Source organism: Cajanus cajan, chromosome 6 (assembly GCF_000230855.2).
Source record: "Cajanus cajan strain Asha chromosome 6, NIPB_CcT2T_4, whole genome shotgun sequence".
In the NCBI taxonomy this organism is placed as follows: domain Eukaryota; kingdom Viridiplantae; phylum Streptophyta; class Magnoliopsida; order Fabales; family Fabaceae; genus Cajanus; species Cajanus cajan.
This window is the reverse complement of record NC_138522.1, coordinates 44,050,287-44,057,423: the sequence shown is the minus strand read 5'-3', so window position 1 is coordinate 44,057,423 and position 7,137 is coordinate 44,050,287. Positions and strand designations below refer to the sequence as shown.

General features: G+C 33.1%; 1 long non-coding RNA gene across 1 annotated transcript; it reads left to right on the top strand.

The window, feature by feature from the left end:
- Positions 1-448: 448 nt before the first annotated feature.
- LOC145959084 (uncharacterized) lies at positions 449-6,104 on the top strand. The gene is made up of 5 exons (XR_014434707.1): positions 449-1,253; positions 3,176-3,307; positions 3,455-3,528; positions 3,678-3,736; positions 4,024-6,104. It is a non-coding gene; the product is annotated as an uncharacterized LOC145959084 (long non-coding RNA).
- Positions 6,105-7,137: the final 1,033 nt, after the last annotated feature.

The window sequence follows — 7,137 nt, the reverse complement described above, 5'->3', positions numbered from 1 at the left end:
AAAATCTGAAATATTCATAATTTTTTTATTTTTAAATTTTTTAATTTTACATCTCTAACTTTTAATTTATTATTTTTTTTTTCACATACCTTCTTTTTTCTCTTTTACAGTTTTCACATGCATAATCTTATCTTCTTCTAATTCATCACCTATTTCAGTAGATAGTTTGAGTTCTCTCGATTTTTATATTTTTATCTTATTTTATCATCTCTTTAACTTTTTTTCATGCACTCAAATCATAGAACTGGTAGGTGGCAATGTTGTAGGTATGTGTAGCTTCCTCGACAGTTTCTATTAAATTAAACACACATTTTTTCTTTCAACACTTTCTTTCTTTCACCCCTCAAAAAATCTTAACATTAAGTTTAGTGTTATGAAAAAAACATTTTCACTATTTTATAATACTATGTGGATAGTGAAATTAGTAAGAAAACTGAAAGAGGAAGGGAAAAAGAATAATGTAAAACTAAAATAATTAAAGTTACCTACTAAAATAGGTGGGAGTGAAGAAAAATTAAGGAGGTGCATGTAAAAATAAGAGAAAAAAGATATATAAAAAAAGTGTTAAATTAAATGTTAGGAGTGTAAAATTAAAAAATTAAAATAATAAAATTAAAAATATTTTAAGAATTTTAAAACAAATTTAAACAATGAAGGTGTACTTATTAAAAAAAGAGGTGTATATATCATGATCCTAACATTTACACCCGATTCGCTACTTTGATTTCTGTTCTTCGACAAACTCATGATACATAAATGGCGGGCTTCGCTAATGGGCCGATTACACTGCCACTAAGTCCACATGCCCATGAAAGAATTCGAGTATCATCCGAATATTACAAAATGGCAGATGATTAACACACCTCCACTCTCGTATAAACACACCCCCTTTTTAAAAAAAAATTATATAAAATGTCTAAATTACCCTTAAAAATTTTTTTATTTCTAAACTTACACCTCCCTTCCCCGTACCCCGTTCCCCGCACCCTACACCCCCTTCCTCGCACAACACTATTTTTTCTCATCACCGCCGCACAACACTATTTTTCCTCATCACCGCCGCACAACACTTTTCAAGTAAGTCACCTCCGTAACCTCCGCACCTCCGTAAACGTAACCTCCGCACACGCTCACTGTAACACTTCTCTCAGCTCTAAACCAGGCCGGACTCCTCCCTAGCTCCGCCAAGCGCCACCGTACGCTCTGAAATCTTTCGTCGTATCCGCCCTCTCCGCTTACGGCCTTCCGATCTGGTTTGTTCTATCTATCCTTTGCTCTGAACTGTGAAATTTTGGATTTAGTTCCCTTGATGCTGATTTTGGTTACGTCGATCCTCTTATGAGGAATTTCAGAGCATAATTCATTTAAATCACTTTAAACAGAGGGCAGATTTTTGTACGCCTGTTTTCAATTCGCATTTCATTTCTCAATTTATAGATCTTTTGATTGGGGTCAATGACGAGTAAAGGGATCGTAATTTCAATTTATACTGGAACGGAGATGTTAGGCTCAGTTAAAGCAGTAACCTGCTTGTGAAAAATTGACTTACAGGTAGAATAGATAGTTCAGTGATACCTAGATCAAGATGCCAATAAGTCATACACAAAAACACCGCCAATTGCTACTACATAAAATAGGCTCAGTTTTGTTGTTATTTTGTTTTGAACAATCATGATATCTAATCACTCATGACAGATTTTGTTATTGAAAACCATAATATTAATTTTATCCATGTATATACCTATGGAGCATCAATGCATCACATAATTTTTGTGATAGGCACCAGATCAGAACCATGCAAACTGAGATATGTATCAAGTCGTGTAAGCTGACATCAACTTGATATCAAATCACTGGGCTCTGATATGTGTATACAAAACTAGCAGAAATTAAAAAGAAAACACACTAGAAGCCACACATTCAAGGGGCCTGGTTCTCTCCCCATTGCTTATAATCACTTCTTTCATCCCTCCTCTCTTTCCCTCAATTCCTAGTTATCCCACACTGCTGTGTTGTTTACTCTCCCTCCATCATGAGACTCATCACACATAGGATTTACTTATTCACATTTCTTGCAAGTTGTCATCCTTACTTGTAGAATAGATCCCTTGCTGCTCATGTAACTTCTTCCTAACATACACCTTTGTTGGTGGTTACCTACCGGTTTGTCTTTGAGTAGCACAAAAAAAAAACTCTTTTTAATTCATTGTGTTTTAGTTTCATATTGATCCCAAGTCGACAACCCAAAGCAAACTTTTCTTGATAAAAATACCTAAAATTCAAAATACTGAGCTTTCTCTCATTATTATTCCTTCTAGTTTCTAAAATACACAGTTGAAAAGCACCAAGTACATATGTATGTGAAAAAAAAATGCCTAAAATATAACATACTCGGCTTTCTGTCTTTATTACTTTTGCTAAGATACACAGTTAAAAAGCACCAAGTCTATATAAAATAAATAATATAATTTTAACTTTCAATATATTTCCAACATGTGAGTTGAATTGAAAAATTTAACAACCAGGCATTGAAATGAATGGAAATACACTACCATATAGAACCACATCATCAATTTATAGACAACTGAATGCAAATGACACCCCCACTCCCACCTTCACCAACACTCCCCTATGCCACATAATATGTTAAAAAAGACAAGTAATTGTAATTGCATAAAGCTAGAAGCACAAAAACAAAGACACTAAGAGCCTATTTGGATATAGTTTAGAAGGGCTTTTGAAAGCTTCTCTACTAAAAATAAACATCTAGTGATAGGGAAAGGGAAACATCTAGTGTTGACACACTTGCATTGCTCTTTATTGGAGAAAATAGAGAAGGGTGCAATTTTTGTGTCTACTATCCTTTAAGTTGAAGCCATATGCGTATTCCTGTTTGGTGAGTGTTTCTCTTTTACTAGTTGGATACTTCTCTTTGGATAGATTGATATGTAGCCTGATTATTGACTCTCCTGCTTAGGAAATCACAGAGTCTTTTTTACATATACACTAGTTCTCAAAAGTATAAGAAAATGTGGATCTATGGTGGTTAATTAACTGAATGTCAGATATCAGATAGTGATAAAACAATTTATCACCCCCCATGTATTTGCACTTGTAATTGGCTTATTGTCTTCCAATCTTGAATTTTCTTGTGTTTTTGCTTTAATTATTGTAGTGGTGACGTCATGTCTCCTGCTCCACCCAAAAGACACAAAACAGACTGGAAAATAAAAATGAAATTTGATCACAAGGACAAAGAATTTGTAAAAGCTTGTTGTATGCACTATGCTGAAAGTGCTCAAATGATGTAAGTATCCCCTTTTGGGTTTATGTTAGTGACCACTCACATTGATTTTGAGTTTTTTTACTATATTTTCAATTAACGTAATAATTAACCATCAGAAGATTGGAAACCGCAGTGCTTGTTTATGTATTCTGAAGTTTCTTTTCACAGGATAAGGCACAGGAGAGATTTATGAGGATAACACATGCATACAATACATTGCTAAATTCTAGTTCCCGCAAAAAGTATGATTCTGGAAACCAGGGTTATGATTTTTATTATTGCTGTTACACATCCGCAATTTTTTTCTTTTTAATTTCTTTTACTTTTTAGATTCAACATGTTTATGTAGTACTCAAAGATAATGTTCTAATTATCTAAGTTTATAATGCAGTACCATGAAGTGCCTTGTGATAGTTTGGATGTTTAGATGCTTTTAATTATCTGTTAGAGGTATGTTTCCCTCCTTAACTTCCAAATTATAGTCCTGCTTCTAATTTAAGAAAATCATCAAATGCCAAGTTCTTTTGTGTGAATTACTTTAGAATTTTGTGAAAATCTTCTTTCATATAACATTTGATGCAGTACCATCAAATGTTTATGACGTAATTTGAAATGAGTATCATGTTAACTCGTGAATTTATGTATTGATATTTAATATTTATTTTGTATTTATGGATCCATTGTTGGTGCTGGTGCTGGTGCTGGTGCTTCACTGCTCTGCGCTTTTACCCCAGCAGCAAACAGAAGCCCCACAAAGAAGGCCATAAAGAAGAACAATGCTCTGCTCTTGCTAATGCGTGCCATTTTTCTCAGATGCAAGGACAGAGATGATTCTTAGATAGGTTGAGCTTAGAGAGATGGTGGAAGGGTGAGTGTATATTGCTTTGCTATCTTGTGTTGTTTAGAGTGAAACAATACTAGCCAATTTTTAGGCTCCACTTGATAAATGAATTAATATTTTAAGTTGATCAATAAACACATAAATTTGAGTTTAGACGGCAATGTCTATGTGCTTTGAATCATGTGATAGTTGGTGTAGACAGGTCATGCATGTTGTGGTCCCTTCATGCAGGGGCCTTCAAACGGCTATGCTTTATGTTTGGTGAAAAATAAAAATCAAACGCTTCACTTGCAGATATATAATGTTGAAATAAATGGTGCTTGTTACTTTTGTTTTTCATTCTTTAACAGTCAAAACTGCTTCACTTGCAGTTTTGCTGATTCAAATTTGAAAAATAGAAATGTTATTTTCAGCACTAAAACTGATAGGAAACAGATATTGGTTGGGATTTTCTTTAACAAATGCTTATTTTAATAGCATTAGAATATTAAAAAAAATTATAAAAATTTACCTGCAATTTTTCCTAGGAAATTTATTTGCGAATTTGAAATTTTGCAGAAAATTTACCTATAAAATTTTAATTTTGCAGAAAATTTACTTGGAAAATTTTAATTTTACAAGAAATTTACTTGCAAATTTTAATTTTCGTGGAAAATTTCTTGCAAAAATTTTGTGGATTTTAAAATTTGTAGAATATTTTTTGCAAAATTTTAAGAATTTATTTTTTCACAAGAAAGTTTGCTGCCATTTTTTTTTTGCAAGAAAGTTTTCTATAGATTTTTTTTATTGTAAAATAAAGTGTATTTTTGACGATTTAAAAATAAAAAATATATTTTTTGTAATCTAAAATAGCCATCAAATGTAAACAAGTAAAAATAATAGTATTTTTGTGGCGGTTTTAAAATCGTCAGAAACTTTGAATTGGACAGAATTAAAATGAATTTTGTGGCGGTGTAAAACCGCCGCAAAATGACAAACAAGTCAAATAGAACTGCAATTTTGTGGCGGTTTCCGACCGTCAGAACATGTCAAATAAAAATGCATTTTGTGAGGGTTTCAAACCGCCACAAAGAGATTGAATTTTTTTGCGCTCGGAACCAGCGTTTACAAAATGTCCACCCAACGGTTTTTGGCGATAGTAGATCAGGCGGTTATTAATGAAGCGGTAATGCAATTTGTGGCGGTTTTTAACCGCCAGAAACTGCCAAAATAACCGCCACAAATCACAAGTGGAAGGGGAGTGTGGGTTGTAGGGTGCGGGGAAGGAGGGTGTGGGGTGCGGGGAAGGGGGGTGCGGAGAACGGAAATACGGGGAAGGGAGGTGTAAGTTTAGGAATTTTATTTTTTTTAAGGGTAATTTAGACATTTTATATATTTTTTTTTTAAAAAGGGGGTGTGTTTATACGAGAGTGGAGGTGTGTTTATCATCTGCCTTACAAAATAGCCAGAAACCCCAAAAATAAAAATATAAAAACAAAAATAGAAATTATGTGAATACTATTCCGAATAAAATGAATATATAAACCCTTTCAAGTTTCAAGTCACCATTCATGTTAGTAAACTACTACAATTACCTAGTGGTGAGTAGTGGAAAGTAAGAATAATATGTATATTGTCTTAAGTTCAGAACTTGTTGTTATTGTAATTTCTACTAATAAAAAAATTTATTGCAATTTAAAAAAACACAAGGACAGTAGGAGTAAAAGGAAAGCTGAGTAATTTCACAATATATGACGATGATTAAATTGTTTATTATTAACGTATATTGATACTTAACATGTTTCTATTAAATTTCTTCCCTTTCATTTTTCAAACAAATAAAATTTCTATCTATTTCTTTTTACACTCTTGATTAAAATCTTTCTTCTCTATCCCTCCTCTAAACTAAAACGACCCCGAAGAGTTTATCTAGCACCAGTGTGCAATAATATTCATGTCTTGCAACTCTCTTCGTACATAGTGTGATCCGAGTCCAATTTAAGAATAAAATATCAGAGTAAAACATTCTTTGTACGTACATATATTATTTTTTATTCGACACAAACAAATAATACATGATAAAAACAGAGCTTTTATTAATTTATTGAATCTTTTCATCATACAAATGTTTGAATTGTTTCAGCAAACATAATTTCCTTAGCTAATGACTTCGAACGTATGCAATCTTTTACAAGGATTCTCATTAGATCTCGTTACCAACTAGTAAATTTAGCAGAAGATCAATATAATTTTATATATACTGCAGAGTGCATGATATATATTATGCACAACTCAACACCGGTGCCCTTCCAAAAGGAAAATGAAAGTTATTCAGAGTCGACGATGCACAGCTTTAATTTCCCAATCAGGACTTTAACCCCGCGAGCTTTTTGGTTGATCCTCTCTTTCAGGACAAAGCTATCCACATATGGTTGAGGAACTTTCGATGGGTTTGCTAATTGCAACATGGTATTTTAATGAAGGCTTTAATTAGTTTTTCATTAATTCCCCTTCATGCACCGCCACAATAACCATTTGATGATGCCTTCTGCACATGGATTGTGATTCTTTCATTTGTTGGAGGCTGACATGGGCATGCTAAGGCTATGAACCTTGGAACCTCATCTCCTGGCATCAGAACGGGCAAGCTCTCACCTCCCTTATGCTTCAGCATCTAAACACAATTAAACAAATCCCATTAATACTTAATTTCCTTACACGATAATCAAAACAAAACAAAAAAAAGAAATTTAAAACGTAATCAATGGCATGAGGGTGATAAACTGATAATATTGATATGATGGATTAGTAAATGATCAGATACTTTGCTTTCATATATTATGCAGATTGTCTATTTAATGAAAAATTTTGTGTTGGATTTTTATCTTATGCCATAATCTTTTAGGTCAATGACAATTATATTATCATGATATTTTTTTTGGCGATAATTAGTAAAAAGAATTTTTGAGAGTGTGTGAGGAAGAGAAGTGGAAGTGGTTACCAAGACAGGAAAGCCCGGTTTGTGATGAGG